The sequence below is a fragment of the Rhinoderma darwinii genome, chromosome 5, assembly GCF_050947455.1.
Source record: "Rhinoderma darwinii isolate aRhiDar2 chromosome 5, aRhiDar2.hap1, whole genome shotgun sequence".
Classification (NCBI taxonomy): domain Eukaryota; kingdom Metazoa; phylum Chordata; class Amphibia; order Anura; family Rhinodermatidae; genus Rhinoderma; species Rhinoderma darwinii.
In genome coordinates, this window is record NC_134691.1 from 145,583,954 (window position 1) to 145,602,931 (window position 18,978).

At 41.6% G+C, this 18,978-nt stretch overlaps 1 long non-coding RNA gene across 2 annotated transcripts in view; it reads left to right on the top strand.

The window, feature by feature from the left end:
- LOC142652744 (uncharacterized) overlaps positions 1-18,735 on the top strand; it is a 47,967-nt gene extending 29,232 nt beyond the window's left edge. For both annotated transcript variants that reach the window (XR_012847913.1, XR_012847912.1), the window contains exons 4-6: positions 12,035-12,237; positions 15,679-15,827; positions 18,371-18,735. This is a non-coding gene — a long non-coding RNA (uncharacterized LOC142652744). The remainder of the gene's footprint in view (positions 1-12,034; positions 12,238-15,678; positions 15,828-18,370) is intronic.
- The last annotated feature ends 243 nt before the right edge of the window (positions 18,736-18,978 follow it).

Consider the following 18,978-nt stretch of genomic DNA (forward strand, 5'->3'; position numbering starts at 1 on the left):
AAACGTTCATGTAAAGAAAACGACCATGAAAAATAAGTGCATGACACATATTAAGCCATTTTTGGAGCCGTTTTTTATTGACTCTATTGAAAAACACCTCCAAAAACGGCCGTAAAAAAACGCTGCGAAAATCGTGAGTTGCTGAAAAAACAGGAGCTGTTTTGCCTTGAAAACAGCTCCGTATTTTCAGACATTTCTTAGTAAGCGTGTGAACATACACTTAAAAACGCAACAATTTACTACAAGAAAATGACTAAGGGGCCGTTTCTCCCAGCGCCCAATTAAGAGCCACAGTAAACCACCATTGCTGCCTGCCTGAAAATAAAGATAAAGTACACAAAATATATTAATATTTCACATAGTGACATCTTGGTCTTTAGGGTCCCACACTGGTGGAGAAAAGAAGTTATTAACAACTTTGTACATTTAAAGGGACAGTAACACTCCATTATTCCTACATAGGAAAATGCTAGGTTAATCAATGCCTAAGTGACTCTATAGTCCTTCATCAGTGACAAAGGCTGGGTTCACACACCCTATTTATGGACGTAATTCGGGCGTTTTAACCTCGAATTACGTCCGAAAATACGGCACCAAAGCGTCGGCAAACATCTGCCCATTCATTTGAATGGGCTTTACGATGTTCTGTGCCGACGGTCATTTTTTTTACGCGCCGCTGTCAAAAGACGGCGCGTAAAAAAGATGCCCGCGTCAAAGAAGTGCCTGTCACTTCCTGAGACGTATTTGGAGCCGTTTTCCATTGACACCATGGGAAAACAGCTCCAATTACGTCCGTAATGGACGCTGCGAAAAGCGCCTGCACTTGCCATTACGTCTGAAATGCCGGAGCTGTTTTCTCCTGAAAACAGCTCCGTTATTTCAGCCATAACGGAGGCTGCCGTGTGAACATACCCTAAGGGTTACGCTAGCTTTATCAATAAATATCTTTACAATTAACCCACTACTGCCGCAGTCCTTTGCTTTCCACATGAAGAAGTCCACTTTCTCTATCCACTTTGGAGAAGGGTAGTTCCACACTATAAGGAAGGGAGGGGGAACCCCCCTTCCCACACCTTTCAGAGGCACCATAGGGACACACATAGTGTACATACGGGTCCATAACACCCACTGTACGGAATAAGAGCACGAGGCTTTGCTGTGTGCTTGGATCCTAACAAAAAGTGCAAAGGGCAACAAAGTGCGGTAATTGAAATAAAAAGTACTGTATTCCATTCGGTGGCACTTGACACTTATTTACAGGTTTTAGACCTGTCACATTGACTGTCCGTATAATTTAACATTGACATTACCAAATGAAAAACATTCACCAAGGCTCAATCAAAATAACCTGAAAATAGCTTTTTATATCTTTGTATTCTGTCAGTAATACGGCAGGAAGACCTGATATGTCTATTTTGACTTCACCTACACACAATGATAATTGAAACACTGATCTCGGGTTATTTCTCATTAATTTTGTCTTTGCTTCAGGTAGTTTTGTCCTCCAAATATCAGCCTGTTAACCTTTATTCCCATTAATATTCTGCACGGATAATACAAACCAAATCCTTTCTCTCTAAACGTTCAGCAAATATATGTATAACACAATAAGGCCCTGTTCACACAGAGTTTTTTTGCAGGCCGTTTGGCGCATTTGTCACAGCGTTCGCGCCCATTGAGCGCCATGGGCAAAAACACTGCGAAATACGCTTTCTCTGCCTCCCATTGATGTCAATGGGAGGTCAGAGACGTAAACGCCCAAAGATAGGGCATGTCGCTTCTTTTTTCCGCCAGCGTTTTTTTCCGTCTCCCATTGAAATCAATGGGAGGCATTTTCGGACATTATTTGGCGCGTTTTCCGATGCGGTTTCCGCGTCAAAAAATGTGTCAAAAAAACCTCTGTGTGAACTGGGCCTAAGTATCCACAAAATGAACAAGTCAACACAGGGACAGGGCTTGGGCATATTAAGAATAAAATTAATCGACAATTTAGAAAGGTCTTCAGCTTCCATTTATGTAGATAAATTAATTTTAAGACCAAAAAAGAGTTTAATATTATACAAGTAAAATTTAAAATGGATTAAAAATGTAGAGAAATAGGAATCGTTACAAGGAAGACTAAAGTAAAAAATGTATGTATTATATGAATGACGGTGGTTAACTCTATGATGCCCCACTATTCACAGTTCCAATACTTTCCAGAGCACGGTGATCAGCAGACAGTCTAGAACAAAAGAAGCTTGTTAGGTCGGTTTCCAGGGAAACAGACTTCCTGAGCCATGTACCTTGTCAACAAATGTGAACTTGTGCTGAATACGTGGCTTTGCTTTATCATCAGTAATGTCAACACATACACTATGAGGGTATGTTCACACGGCCAAATTTCAGACGTATACGAGGCGTATTATGCCTCGTTTTACGTCTGAAAATACGGCTCCAATACGTCGGCAAACATCTGCCCATTCATTTGAATGGGTTTGCCGACGTACTGTGCAGACGACCTGTTATTTACCCGTGGTCGTTTGACAGCTGTCAAATGACGACGCGTAAAAATACAGCCTCGTCAAAAGAAGTGCAGGACACTTCTTGGAACGTTTTTGGAGCTGTTTTCTCATAGACTCCAATGAAAACAGCTCCAAAAACGGACGTAAAAAACGCCGCGAAAACGGCGCGAAAAACGCCGCGAAAAATGCGAGTTGGTAAAAAAACGTCTGAAAAGCAGGGTCTGTTTTCCCTTGAAAACAGCTCTGGATTTTCAGACGTTTTTGTTGACTACGTGTGAACATACCCTTAATGCCTTGGTGACCTTCGATGTACTATTACGCAGCAGTTGCTGGCTATATCTAACAGCTGTCACCCATCTGCGCCTATCTAACCCCTCAGATGCCGTGGGCAATAGTGACTACAAAATCTCACATGCTGAACCCGCTCCATACACTGCAAGCGTCAGCTGTGTATTACAGAAGCGACACTGGACTAACATCCAGGAACAGCGATCACTTTATAACCATTTAGATGCCGTGGAAATAGCGACTGCAGCATCTAAGCCGTTAGAAAGAGGGGGACGGCCCCCTCCGGCAGACCAGCAGCCCCCCTGCGACACAATCGCGGGGTGCCTGTGGTTGTCATGGCAGGCAAGGGGCCTAATGAAGCCCCCTAGGTCTGCCTTTTCTCTGCCTCTGTTAGAATTCTGTAAAAATGACAATATCATGCAATACAGTATTGCAGTGTTTTGTACCAGCCATCTGACATTCGCTGGTTCAAGCCCCCTAGGGCAGTGATCCCCAACCACCGGGCCACAGACAAGTACTGGGCCACGGATCATTTGGTACCAGGCTGCGGTATCTGTGGTGGCCGCAGGGAATTTCCGCTGCAGAAAACTGCTGAGCATTTCATTCCAGGAGACTGCTGCAGCCTGTGATTGGCTGCAGCGGCGGTCACATGGGATGAAAGGTCAGGGGTCCGGCCCTATAATGTCATCCAGGCCAGCCTCCTGGGTTGATGTTTCACTCCATGTGACCGCCGCTGCAGCAGTCGGATGGGATCAAACATCATCCCAGGAGGCCAGCCTGGAGGAAGAACACAGACATCTCGGTAAGTATACGTTTTGGGGTTTTTTTGTCTTTTTTTTTCTGAGCTGCATTTTTGAGGCCGAATTGCTGCGATTCCGCTGCAATAAATGCAACAACTGCTATTTGTGGTGGGTTTTACCTCCCCATTGAATTCAATTCAATGGGGAAAACCTGCAACAAATAAGCAGCATTTACACAAATACAATTGACATACTGCGGAATAAAACTCTGCACCACATGTCAATTTCTGAGCGGTTCTTCTGCTCACTAGTTACGCAGCGTGTGGATGAGATTTGCTCGATGTCATCCACTTTGCTGCTACTGTATTATGCTGTGGATTTTCCACAACATATTCCGCTGAATGAAAAACTCAGCGGTTTTACCGCTCGTGGGAAATAACGTTTCCGCCTCCCATTGAAATCAATGGGAGGCGTTTTTTGGCGCCTTTTGTGATGTGGTTTCCGCGTCAAAAATGTGTAAAAAAAATTCAGTGTGAACAGGGCCTTTTATACCAGGGGCTTATGGGATGTGCCGCTACTGAGTATACACTTGTAGCACATTTACAATAGGCTGTCAGGTACTTTGTATGTCTAACATTATAAATACGCTGACATTATACAATATCAGGCTGTCAAAATTACTTGAAATATTTTCTGTTTACAAAATGAGTTTAAAAATGTGATAATATTATTTGCTACACATGAAAGGGGCTTGTTTAACCACATAATCCCATTACACGTAATGTGACATTTAACTGGCTTTTCTGTTTAGATATATGCAAGGCTTGTGGTATAAAGAGTGCATACAAAGGCAGCAATAATAGGGAGTGTAATCCTTAGAAAAAAATATTTATTCTTGCTTCTGGCACAACTGTTATTCTTCATAGAACCTGAATTCAGAGGAAATGAGTGTTCACTGTCTTACATTTTAAAGGGGTTTCCTGTTTTATATAAATAAAGCTTAAAGTGTAGCTAAACTTTCGCAAAAAAATAATAATTTAAACTGCTATTATGTAACTCTATGTGAATACATTACTCCTAGCAATTTTTTTCACTTCAAAGTACCTTTTTCGCACCTTTTTTTCTTTTTAAACAGTCCACATCTATTTTCTCACACTTCCTTATTCTGGCCGGTTGCTAGGGGTGTGTCTTACTGTGTGTGATGTTTCAGATTAACCCCTTCCCTCTTTGGCCACTTTTGACCTTCCTGACATGGCCTCATTTTTCAAATCTGACATGTTTCACTTTATGTGGTAATAACTCCGGAATGCTTATACCTATCCAAGCGATTCGGAGATTGTTTTCTCGTGACACATTAGACTTTATGTTACTGGCAAAATTTGCCTGATACATTCAGTATTTAATTGTGAAAAACACCAAAATTTAGCGAAAAATTGCAAAAATTAGCATTTTTCTCAATTTAAATGTATCTGCTTGTAAGACAGGCAGTTATACCACACAAAATTGTTGCTAACGTCCCCCATATGTCTACTTTAGTTTGGCATTGTTTTTTGAACATCATTTTATTTTTCTAGGTCGTTACAAGGCTTAGAACTTTAGCAGCAATTTCTCACATTTTCAAGAAAATTTAAAAATGCTAATTTTACAGGGGCCAGTTCAGTTGTAAAGTGGCTTTGAGGTCCTTAGATATTAGAAACCCCCAATTAGTCACCCCATTTTAAAAACTGTACCCCCAAAGTATTCAAAACAGCATTTAGAAAGTTTCTTAACCCTTTAGACATCGCGCAGCAATTAAGGCAAAGTAGAGGTGAAATTTACAAAGTCCATTCTTTTTTTCCAGAAATTCATTTTTGAATCCATTTTTTTTGTACCACAGAAGGTTTTACCAGAGAAATGCAACTCAATATTTATTGCCCAGGTTCTGCAGTTTTAGGAAATATCCCACATGTGGCTCTAGTGTGCTACTGGACTGAAGCACCAGCCTCAGAAGCAAAAGTAGCACCTAGTGGATTTTGGGCCTCCTTTTTATTAGAATATATTTTAGGCACCATGTCAGCTTTGAACAGGTCTTGTGGAACTAAAACAGTGGAAACCCACCAAAAGTGACCCCATTTGGGAAACTACACACCTCGAGGAATTTATTTAGGGGTGTAGCAAGCATTTTGACCCACCAGTTTTTTTTGCAAAAACTTTTGGAACTAGGCCATGAAAATGAAAATCTACATTTTTTTCAAATAAAATGTAGGTTTAGCTAATTTTTTTTCATTTCCAAAAGAACTAAAGTAGAAAAAGCACCACAACATTTGTAGAACAATTTCTTCCGAGTAAAACAATACCCCAAATGTGGTCATAAATGGCTGTTTGGACACACGGCAGGGCCTAGAACGGAAAGAGCTCCATTTGTCTCTTGGAGCTCAAATTAAGCAGGAATGGTTTGCGGAGGCCATGTCACATTTGCAAAGCCCCTGAGGGGACAAAACAGTGGAAACCCCCAACAAGTGACCCCATTTTGGAAACTATACCCCTTGAGGAAATTATCTAGGGTATAGTGAGCATTTTGACCCCACAGGGTTTTTGCAGGTTTTTTTGGAACTAGGCCATGAAAATGAAAATCTAAATTTTTTAAAATAAAATGTAGGTTTAGCTAATTTTTTTTCATTTCCACAAGGACTGAAGGAGAAAAAGCACCGCAACATTTGTAAAGCAATTTCTCCCGAGTAAAACAATACCCCACATGTGGTCATAAACATCTGTTTGGACACACGGTAGGGCTCAGAATGGAAGGAGCACCATTTGGATTTTGGAATGGTTTCTGGGCGCCATGTCACATTTGCTGAGCCCCTGTAGTACTAGTACAGTGGAAACACCCCAAAAGTGACTCCATTTGGGAAACTGCACCCCCTGAGGAATCATCTAGGGGTATAGTGAAAATTTTGATCCCAAAGGTTTTTTGCTGAATTAATTAGAATTAAGCCATGAAAATGAAAAATATTTTTTTTTCCAACAAGATGTAATTTTATATCAACATTTTTCATTTTTACAAGGAATAGAGAAGAAAAAGCACACCAACATTTGTAAAGAAATTTCTCCCGAGTACGGTAACACCCCATATGTGGTTATAATCAGCTGTTTACATATATGGGAGCATTCAGAAGAAAAGGAGCGGTATTTATCTTTTGGAGCGTAGATTTTGCTGGAATGGTTTGCGGACGCCATGTTGCATTTGCAAAACCACTGATGTACCAAACAAAAGTGACCCCGTTTTAGAAACTACACCCCTAAAGGCATTTATCAAGGGGTGTAGTGAGAATTTAGACTCCACAGGTGTTTTTCAGAAATGAATACGCAGTGGATGGTGCAAAGTGAAAATTGCAATTTTTCCACTGATATGCCTATTCACCGAACGTTATGTTGTGCCCCTAGAGAATCTTACCCCATAAATTGTTAAGCGGGTTCTCCCGGGTATGGTAATGCCTTACTTGTGGCCATAAATTGCTGTTTGGGCACACTGTAGGGCTAAGAAGGGAAAGACCGCCATTTTGAGCATGGATTTTGCTTGGTAGTAGTTCTGTTTGGGGTATTGCTGGTATTTCAGTTTAGAATGTGGGAGTATATGTAATCTGTGCGGAGTACATCAGGCCATAATAAGAGGGTATAATAATGGGGTAAATAATACAATTATCCATGCATAATTATCCACTATTATGCGCAGGCCGGTGTCACACTGATAAACGGTTTTCTTTCGTATCCCCCTTTTGTAACGCTCTGCACCTTTTGGGGACTTTTTCTCCTTCGTAGATTGGGAAATATTGCTGGAAAGTTTTGCGCTGGTATGATACGGGCACCCTCACTTCCAGCGGATGTGCTATGTTCCTTCCCTTTCCTAGTTCCTAAATACTAGGGCCCTGAAACTGAAGGAATGTTCCACTCCGGCCTGCGCATTGAGATGTTTTTCATCACCGCATTACTAGTTCCATAACTTTTTTATTTTTCAGTTGATTGAGCGGTGTGCGGGCTTGTTTTTTGCGAGACGGGCTGTAGATTTTATTGGTACCATTTTAGAACACATGCGACTTTTTCATCACTTTTTATTTCATTTTTTGGTAAAGGAAATGACCAAAAACAAGCAATTCTGGAATCGTTTTTATTGGGGGGTTTTTTCGGTATCCACAGTGCGCCCTAAATTACATGTTAGCTTTATTCTGCGGGTCGATACGATTACGGCGATACCAAATTTATATAGTGTTTTTCATGTATTGCAGCTTTTGCACAATAAAATGACTTTTTTTATAAAATCATTTGTTTTCTGTGTCGCCATATTCTAAGACCCATAACTTTTTTTTATTTTTGCGTGCACAAAGCGGTGTCAGGGATTATTTTTTTAGTTTTTATTAGTACTATTTTGGAGCAAATGTGACTTTTTGATCACTTTTTAGAGCATTTTTTGGAAGGAGATGTGACCTAAAAACAAAGATTCTGGCGTTGTTTTTCATGTTTTTGTTTTTTTACGGCGTTCACCGTGCGGGATAAATTACATAATAGTTTTGTAGGTTGGGTCGTTACGGACGCGGCGATACCAATTATGTATAGTTTTAATTTTTACGGTTTTTCCCATAATAAAAGACTTACTATGGGAAAAAAGTCAGTTTAGCTTTATTTTTATTTGAAACGTGTGTGTTTTTATTGTTTTACCACATTTTTGTTAACCTTTTTTTACTTTTTTGACTTGTCCCACTAGGGGACTTGAGGGCCTGATGCCCCGATCGATACTCTAATACACTGCACTACATACGTAGTGCAGTGTATTAGAGCTGTCAGTTATTCACTGACAGCAAGCCTATGAGAATGCGCCGCAGGCGGGTCCTCATCGGCTCCCGTACAAGGCAGACTCGGACGCCATTTTCTGGCGTCCGATTGCCACAGCAACCCATCGATTACGTCACTGGGTTGCCGGTCGGGTTAAAACCTATCAGATGCTGCGCAATATTGAGCGCAACATCTGAGGGGTTAATCTGCCGGATCGGAGAATAGCTCCAGTCCTGGCAGTTACAGGAGGGTGCCAGCTGTATAATACAGCTGTCACCCTGCGGTGATGGTGCCGACTCTGCTTCTGAGCCCGCACCATCACCGTGACGTAACTGTACTGCGCTTTGTGGGAACACCTTCCCAGCAGCGCCGTATATATACGGCGGATGTCAGGAAGGGGTTAAAGTGTTGGTGGTGTATGCAGAGCCTTCCACCACAGGATTTATTGTTTTCTATACTCTATACACAAAATTGTAATCAAATCACTGGATTAGGACTAAAGTTTTGTTTTAAAATATAACTTTTACTCATAACTTTTTTTTAAAAAAAGTGTGCAATACAGATAACACACCAGGACAAGACTGTTTACAACAAAAAAAATCTTCCTTATCGTGAAGGAGATGTAATGCTCAATGCAATTAACCCCTATCCGCACCAGGACGTAACTGTACGTCGTTGCAGGAAGTTACTTCCCGCACGAGGACGTACAGTTACTGAGTTAATCCCGGTGCACACTGTCGGCGACAGTGTGCACCGGGAACCAGGAGGTCAGCTGTCGCCGACAGCTGACACTCCCCTCTTGCCGGCCAGCGGTCCTTTGCCGCTGATTTCGGCGCATTAACCCCTTAAATTCGGCGATCGGGTGCAATCGCCGAATTTTAGGGGTTTCTAACATATCGGCAGACCCCCGTCCGAAATCGCGGGGTCTGCCGATAGTTAGTATGGCAAACGGAAGCCAAACAATGGCTTCCGGGTCTGCCATGGACAGAAGCCCATCAGGACCAACCTTCGGCTGGTCCTGATAGGCTTCCTGTCAGAGTGACAGAAAGTCACTGTGCCGTTCCCGATGCACACTGTCGGCGACAGTGTGCATCGGGAACTTGGAGATCAGCTGTCCCCGACAGCTGACACTCTCCAGTGTTGCCGATCAGCGGCTCATCGCCGCTGATTTCGGCAATTAACCCGTTACATGCGGGGCTCGATTGCGATCTCCGCATGTAGCGGGTTTGTAGCGCATCAGCAGCCCCCATGCAATCGTGGGGGCTTCTGATGCTTGTGATGGCACCTGGGGGCCAGACAACGGCCCCCAGGTCTGCCATGTATGTCAGCCTATGAGGATTAGCCTCTGCTGATCCTCGTAGACCAACTGTCAGAGTGACTGTGACGTCACACTGACAGTTGGAATACATTACACTACCTAGGTAGTATAATGTATTCTAGCAGCGATCAGAGCTGCAGGTCAAAAAAAGAAAGTGTAAAAAGTAAAAAAAAAAGTTAATAAACAAAAATATAAAGTGTAAAAAGTAAAATAAAGTTAATAAAAATGTTTTATAAAAGTGTAAAAATAAAAGGTTTTGTTTTCCTATAATAAGTCATTTATTATAGGGAAAAAATGAAAACGTTAAAAAAAAGTACACATATTTGGTATCGCCGCGTTCGTAACGACCCAATCTATGAAACTATAATGTTAATTTTTCCGCACGGTGAACGCCGCAAACAAAATAAACTGAAAACGGTCAGCATCGCTATTTTTTGGTCACCACCCCTCCCAAGATATAGAATAAAAAGTGATCAAAAAGTTGCATTTACCCCAAAATGGTACCAATGAAAACTACAACCCGTCCCGCAAAAAACAAGACCTCCCACAGCTTTTTTGACGAAAAAATAATAAAGTTACGGCTCAGAATAGCGTGTCCCAGAAAATAAATTATTTTATAGAAACTTCATTTTATTGTGCAAACGCTGCAAAACTTAAAAAAAACTATACACATATGGTATCGGCGTAATCGTACCGACCGGCAGAATAAATTAAAACGTAATTTATTGCGCACGGTGAACGCTGTAATAAATAAAGAATTTAAAGCGCCAAAATCGCTGTTTTTTGGTCACCCTAGCTCTAAAAAAGATCCTGAGGGGCCAAAATGCTCACTATACCCCTAGAAAAATTCCTTGAGGGGTGTAGATTCCAAAATAGGGTGACTTTTGGGGGGTTTCCACTGTTTTGGTCCCTCCGGGGCGTTGCAAACCCGACATGGCACTGAAAACCAATCCAGCAAAATCTGCTTCAAAAAATCCAAAAGGCGCTCCCTCCCTTCTGAGCCCTGCTGTGGGTCCAAACATCAGTTTACGACCACATATGGGGTATTGGCGTAATCGGGAGAAATTGCTTTACAAATGTTGGGCGGCTTTTTCTCCTTTATTCCTTGTAAAAATGAAAAAATTCTATGTTTCCACAGAAAAATAGGTGATTTTCATCTTCACAGACTAATTCCACTAAAGTCTGCAAAAAAACTGTGGGGTCAAAATGCTAACTATACCCCTAGAAAAATGCCTTGAGGGGTGTAGTTTCCAAAATGGGGTCACTTTGGGGGGGTTTCGGCTGTTTAGGTACCACAAGACCTCCTCAAACCTGACATGGTGCCTAAAATATATTCCTAAAAAAAGGAGGCCCCGAAATCCACTAGGTGCTCCTTTGCTTCTGAGGCCTGTGTTTCAGTCCATTACCATACTAGGGCCACATGTTGGATATTTCTAAAATCTGCAGAATCTGGGCAATAAATATTGAGTTGCGTTTCTCTGGTAAAACCTTCTGTGTTACAGATTTTTTTTTATTACAAATGAATTTCGGCAAAAAAAATGAAATTTGTAAATTTCACCTCTACTTTGCCTTAATTCCTGTGAAACGCCTAAAGGGTTAAAATATTTTCTGAATGTGGTTTTGAATACCTTGAGGGGTACAGTTTTCAAAATGGGGTGATTTATGGGGACTTTCTAATATATAAGGCCCTCAAAGCAACTTCAGAACTGAACTGGTCCCTGAAAAAATAGCCTTTTGAAATTTTATTGAAAATATGAGAAATTGCTGCTAAAGTTCTAAGCCTCGTAACGTCCTCGAAAAATAAAAGTACGTGAAAAAAAATGATGCAAACATAAAGTAGACATATAGGAAATGGTAACTAGTAACTATTTTGTGTGGTATTACTATCTGTTTCACAAGCAAATACATTTAAGTTTAGAAAAATGCAAATTTTTGCAAATTTTTGCTAAAATTTGAAGTTTTTCACAAATAAATATTGAATTTATCGACCAAATTTTTTCACTAACATAAAGTACAATATGTCACGAGAAAACAATCTCAGAATCGCTTGGATAGGTAAAAGCATTCCGGAGTTATTACCACATAAAGTGACACATGTCAGATTTGAAAAAATAGGTTGTGTCCTGAAGGCCAAAACAGGCTGTGTCCTAAAGGGGTTAAACGTCAATTTTATGTTGATGATGTTAACATTTTTTGCAGAGTGTAAATAGTGCTCCAATTGGTTTCAATACATATCAATAGTTTTTTTCCCCAGAAAGATAGATGTTAATATCTGTGGGGTTATAAACCCTCCTACCCTTTCCGTGGTTTGTCAAAGTCCGTTCCGTTCCTATGGCTGGGGACTGGGAAACCTCACCTATTCCTTTCTTATATTTTAGGCAGTCCTTGCCTTCTCCCGACGCATTTCCTTGTGGCCAGAATTCTTCAGGGGAGATAAGGCCAGATGACCCCCTTAACAAGAGGCTCAGATTAGGTTGGAGCTATCTTAAAATCTCGTTCTTCTGCAGTGGCAGGGATTCCTCATAGCGCTAGTTCCAGCGTATGATGTCATCGCCGTCACCAGCGGCTTTCTCATAAAACTGTGAGTAGCATTATCTATAGTGGGGGCTCTATCTACAGGGGGGTCGTCTATACACCGTGTTCCAAATTATTATGCAAATATTTTTCGCTGATTTTCCTAAATAGTCGATGCAAATTACAGTCAGTATAATCTTCAAGCCATCAACCGTATAATGCGAATTTTATTGAACAAATCTCCTAATGATAACAGATTTTTTTTTAGAAGTAAAAAAACTCAAAATGCACGGTTTCAAATTATTATGCACAACAGAGATCAAAACATTTTAAAGGTTGTAAAGAGAACTAAAATGGCAATTTGTTGAATTTCCAGCATCAGGAGGTCATATTTACAGAAATCAAAAGCTCTTTCAATCAAAAAAAACTTAGCAGGCCAAGTTACATATTAACATAGGACCCGTTCTTTGATATCACCTTCACAATTCTTGCATCCATTGAATTTGTGAGTATTTGGACAGTTTCTGCTTGAATATCTTTGCAGGATGTCAGAATAGCCTCCCAGAGCTTCTGTTTTGATGTGAACGGCCTCCCACCCTCATAGATATTCTGCTTGAGGATGCTCCAAAGGTTCTCAATAGGGTTGAGGTCAGGGGAACATGGGGGCCACACCATGAGTTTCTGTCCTTTTATGACCATAGCAGCCAATGACACAGGTATTCTTTGCAGCATGAGATGGTGCATTGTCATGCATGAAGATAATTTTGCTACGGAAGGCACGGTTCTTCTTTTTGTACCACGGAAGAAAGTGGTCAGTCATAAACTCTACGTACTTTGTAGAGGTAATTTTCACACCGTCAGGGACCCTAAAGGGGCCTACCAGCTCTCCCCCCATGATTCCAGCCCAAAACATGACTCCGCCACCTCCTTGCTGAGGTCGCAGCCTTGTTGGGACATGGTGGCCATTCACCAACCATCCACTACTCCATCCATCTGGACCATCCAGGGTTGCACGGCACTCATAAGTAAACAACACGGTTTGAAAATTAGTCTTCATGTATTTCTGAGCCCACTGCAACCGTTTCTGCTTGTGAGCATTGTTTAGGGGTGGCCGAATAATAGCTTTATGCACACTTGCAAACCTCTGGAGGATCATACACCTTGAGGTTCGCGGGAGTCCAGAGGCACCAGCGGCTTCAAATACCTATTTGCTGCTTTGCATGCAATGGCATTTTAGCAGCTGCTCTCCTGATCCTATTAATTTGTCTGGCAGAAACCTTCCTCATTATGCCTTTATCTGAACTAACTCATCTGTGCTCTGAATCAGCCACAAATCTTTTCACAGTACGATGATCACGCTTAAGTTTTCTTGAAATATCCAATGTTTTCATACCTTGTCCAAGGTATTGCACTATTTCACGCTTTTTGGCAGCAGAGAGATCCTTTTTCTTACCCATATTGCTTGAAACCTGTGGCCTGCTTAATAATGTGGAACGTCCTTCTTAAGTAGTTTTCCTTTGATTGGGCACACCTGGCAAACTAATTATCACAGGTGTCTTTGATTGATTACAATGATCCAAAGAGCCCTAAGACACAATACCATCCATGAGTTTAATTGAAAAACTAATAATTAAATGTTTATGACACTTAAATCCAATGTGCATAATAATTTGGAACACGGTGTATATAGAGGTGTTACCTGTCATTGTAATCCTGCCTGTGATGATAATGAGATGACTGTGTAGAAGTCATCTCTACAGAACAGGAAGTGTCAGTCTATTGTGAGGCTCAGTGCATGATTTATGGATTATTTTTAAGTCTAGATAGTGACATGGAAAATGTAAAAAAAAAAAATAACCAAAAATTCTTATGTCTAACATAAAAACTTGACTAAAACAATAGGTAATTTTCTGATAAAAACCTTAAAGGGGTTTTCCACCTCCTGACAACTGATGACCTATCCACCGGAAAGATGATCAGTATATGATCGGTGGGTGTCCAACACTCGGACACCGCACAGATCAACCTCTCTGGCTGCCTCCGGGCATCGGACGATAATGTTGAAAACAGATGGCTCTGGTGAAAGAATAGAGGCCGAGCTACAGTACTGCAGCTCTGATCCTATTCAAGTGAATGGGAGCAGAGCTGCAATTCTGCCGAACAGCCGCTGTTCAGTGGTCGGAGCCATCTGTTTCCGGCTCCAGCTACGGCATACCGTTCCGAACATCCGGTGCACGGAGGCAGTCAGAGTGGCAGATCGATGCTGGGTCCGGGTGTCGGACAGGCACCGATCATTTACTGATGACCAGGGGTGTAACTAGGAAAGACTGGGCCCCATAGCAAACTTTTGACTGGGGACACCCTCCCCTGGGTATCACACAACCCCCCCTTGTAGATAGTGACTCCTTGTAGATTCCGCTACACAGTGCACCCTGTAGATAGCACCAAACAGGCCCCCTGTAGATAACACCATACATCCCCCCTGTAGATAACGCCATACAGCGCCCTGTAGATAACGCCATACAGCCACCCCACTGCAGATAACCATACAGCCCCCCCTGTAGATAACACCATACAGCCCCCCCTGTAGATAACGCCATACAGCCCCCCTGTAGATAACGCCATACAGCTCCCTGTAGATAACGCCATACAGCCATGCCTGTAGATAACGCCATACAGCACCCTGTAGATAATGCCATACAGCCCCAAACCCCCCCTGTAGATAACGCCATACAGCCCCCTGTAGATAATTCCATACAGCCCCAAACCCCCCTGTAGATAATGCCATACAATCCCAAACCCCCCCTGTAGATAACGGCACACAGCCCCTTCTGTAGATAATGCAATACAGCCCCAAATCCCCCCTGTAGATAATGTCATACAGCCCCCCTGTAGATAATGCCATAGAGCCCCACCCCCCAAAAAAAGGCCTATAGTTTGTCCTACAGAGGAGATGTATCCCCTATCCACAGGATAGCGGATACATGTGTTACCGCTGGCAGCGATAAGGAGAACGGGGGACCGAAGGTCCCCTGAAGTTCTCCATGACAAACCTCAGACTTCCGGAGTCTGCGCAGTTCAATAAAAATGAAAGGACCCTGAGGTTTGTCATGGAGAACTTCAGGGGACTTTCGGTCCCCCGTTCTCCTTATCGCTGCCAGCGATCACACATGTATCCCCTATCCTGTGGATAGGGGATGCATGTCTTTTGTAGGGACAAACCCTTCAGTGGCGTCGCGCTGTAGCAGCCATAGCGGCTGCTAGTGGAGCCTCCGGCCATGTGGGGGGGCCGTGCCGATGGGCGGCGCGGGCCCCCTCATGCTGCAGGCCCTGTAGCAGACGCTACGGCTGCTACAGCGGTAGTTACGCCACTGCTGATGACCTATCTGGTGGATAGGTCATTCGTTGTCAGAAAGTGGATAACCCCTTTAAGCTTATAACAGGGTATCCCAGTGATCAGCTTCAATCTGCATTGGAACCTCACAGCAAGTTTTCAATTCTTCTGCAGCTCCACCACAGGGGAAGTTATGCATTACATAGTGCCCATCAAAAGGCTGTCCATGTAATGCGCAGATATGCAGGGCCCTCCGAAGAAAGAGAGAGACTAATTGGGTATTTAAAAGGTTTTTACTGAACCAAACAACCCCTTTAATTTAGGTATGTATCACCAACCACTGATTATTACAAATGTTGTTAGAAGGGGTTAAATAACTATGATGTTTCTGCTTAAATAAATATATTGACATTCTGTGCATGTTCTTATGTTCACATATTCTCACCACTTGGGACACTTGAAATTGCCTCGGTGCACTTCATATTAGCTTGAACAATAAAGAAGTGGAATGTTTGAGTCATCCTGCCTAACTTTACAGCAGAACGGCTGCTATTGTTGGGAAAACTCAATATAAATGCATATTTTCCCTGAAGTGCAGTTGTAGCAAAAACAAAACCAAAAAAAGCATTACAAGGTGAAATCAATGGTTGCTTGTGGTCTTCTAGAACTAGAGCAATGCTGGAAGTGACTTTTGGCTTTAACTAACTTGGGGGGGTGCCAAGTAAGCTCTGATGATTTTTTTCCATGTATAAGCTAAAGATGCCTTGGTAGAGCATATGGTTAACCTGAGAACTCTATTAAAGTGTTTTTCCAGTGAGAAGAAATTGATGTCAGACATCCATATCTGACCAGTGGGTGGTCTGACTCCTGAAACCGCCGTTCGTCAGCTATATTGAATGGTTCGCTGCGAGAGCTGCTTCCCCTTCATTCCCTTTACTACTCTATACTGTGAACCGCCTACATAGTTCCTACAGTGGTTTACAGTATTGCAGCCTTCTCCCATTCCCTTGAATGGTAGAAGGCTGTAATACTGTAAATTACCGCCACAAGTGAGTCAGCGTTTCACAGTATGGAGCAGTGACAGAAGTGAAGGGGAAGCACCACTGCACCCTCTTCAAAACAGCTGATTGGCAGGGGTGCCAAGAGTCGGACCCTCACTGATAAGATATTCATGTCCTAACCTGGGGATAGGGCGTTAACTTCTTCTTAGTGGGAAATCCTTTTAATAGAGTTATCTCAGGTTAAACATATGCTCTACTAAGTTATGTTTAGCTTATACTTGGGAAAAATGGGAGCCTATTTGGGGTTAAAGCACTGGATTTTTTTTTCACTAATGCAAGCAGTGACAAGAGGAAAACAGGTATATCCCTATTTTGTTACCCGATGGCTACCTAGCGATGTCAGCCATTTGGTAGTGTACAATCTACTGACAGACTCCCTTTAAAGGGTGGAATCCTCCCGACGTATACCTCCAAGGGAAGGCTGTAATGCTATTTGAATAGAGCCTTAATAACAGCTCTTATACTGCTCGAGTATAATATAATAGAGCTGTTATTAACACTATACACACACAGATAATGCTGTTTTATTTCCCTGGTTTCTGAGGGAGGGGCTGTACCCACTTACTTCATGGGGACTTTAATAATCTACGACATTTCTCTGTCAATTGACTGCCATTCATTTCAGCTGCCATAAAGTGCACACACTCTGCTGTACTTTCCATACAGACCATACAGGAAAGAAGTGTCTCTCATATGGTCGCCCCAGCTACAACATTTAAAAAAAATGTAGCAGTATGTGGTATAGTTGTTGACTCACTATAAATGACTGAACTGATTACCTGTTAAGTAGTACAAGATATGGTCAGTAACCAAAAAGACCAATACATGTAAATTAAAGAGGCCCACATTATAAGTGCCCTATCTTGTACATGATGTGATCGGCGCTGTAATGTAGATTGCAGCAGTGTTTTTTATTTAGAAAAACGATCATTTTTGATGGAGTTACGACCTATTTTAGCTTTATGCTAATGAGTTTCTTAATGCCCAACTGGGCGTGTTTTACTTTTTGACCAAGTGGGCGCTGTGGAGAGAAGTGTATGACGCTGACTAATCAGTGACCAATCAGCGTCATACACTTCTCTCCATTAATTTATTCTGCACATAGTGATCCTGCATTGTTCACTATGTGCAGCCACATACACACACACTAACGTTACTCAAGTGTCCTGACGGTGAATATACATTACCTCCAGCCAGGACGTTAATGTCTGAGTATGCGACTGCACATAGTGATCTAGTAAGATTACTATGTGCAGAATAAATGAATGGGGAGAAGTGTATGACGCTGATTGGTCACTGATTGGTCAGCATCATAGACTTCTCTCCACAACGCCCACTTGGTCAAAAAGTAAAACACTCCCAGTTGTCCATTAAGAAACTCATTAGCATAAAGCTAAATCAGGTCATTACTCCGTCAAAAATGCTAGTTTTTCTAAATAAAAATCACTGCTGTAATCTACATTACAGCACCGATCAGATTATGTAGAAGATAGGGCACTTATAATGTGGTGACAGAGCCTCTTTAATACAAATAAAGAAAGGTTAAAAAAAAAGTAAGAAAGACCACTAACTGTATATTCATGTATTCACATATACTCTACTAGCACGATCTGCCTGTCTTAGAGTAATGAACCCATGATATTGTTAAAATTACATCTGCTAATAATTTTCCATGAACAAATTGACCCTAAATGTTCCATGGGCTGACAATATTTCCAAGGCAAACAAAACTATGCATTATTGTGAAAAAACCAACAACCATAGATTGATGCACAGTTTATTAATTTGATTTCTTGTCTGTACAGATTTACTGAATTGTCCCAAATTGGTCCTCACAATATTTACATACATGGAAGATCAACTAAAAGCAAGCAATATCAGTGTAGAATATCTCCCTATTATGGGGAATATGGAGAAATCTAATTGACATATTATGGTTTTTGTATACATTTATTGGGTTGTTTATTTTCCCACTTCCATTGATGACATTATTTGTTTGAGTGTATTCATTATGAGGTTATCTAAATTTAAGGCCAATGTCTACAAGTGCTTTGCAGATATAGGGTAATACACCATACATTTTTATACAATGGTCTTTTGACAAATGTTAAGGTAAAAAAAAATGTTGTTATTATTTGCTTCTGTTTTATTTATTTTGAAATTTGACGGTTACAGCCTTTTTTTGATTTTTTTATTAGCTTGATTAAAGTTAATTTATTCCTTTGTCTTTATATGCCTTGTTATTTGTGGCTTACCGTCTCTTGATATCATTACTGCTTCCGTAATGTAAATATATTGTTTGCATGGTTACGTCTAAGAATTAAAGGGGGTTTTACACTGGCAGATTATCATGCAGACGAGCGTTCATATAACGCTCATTGCCGATAATTGCCCTGTGTAAACAGGGTAGCGA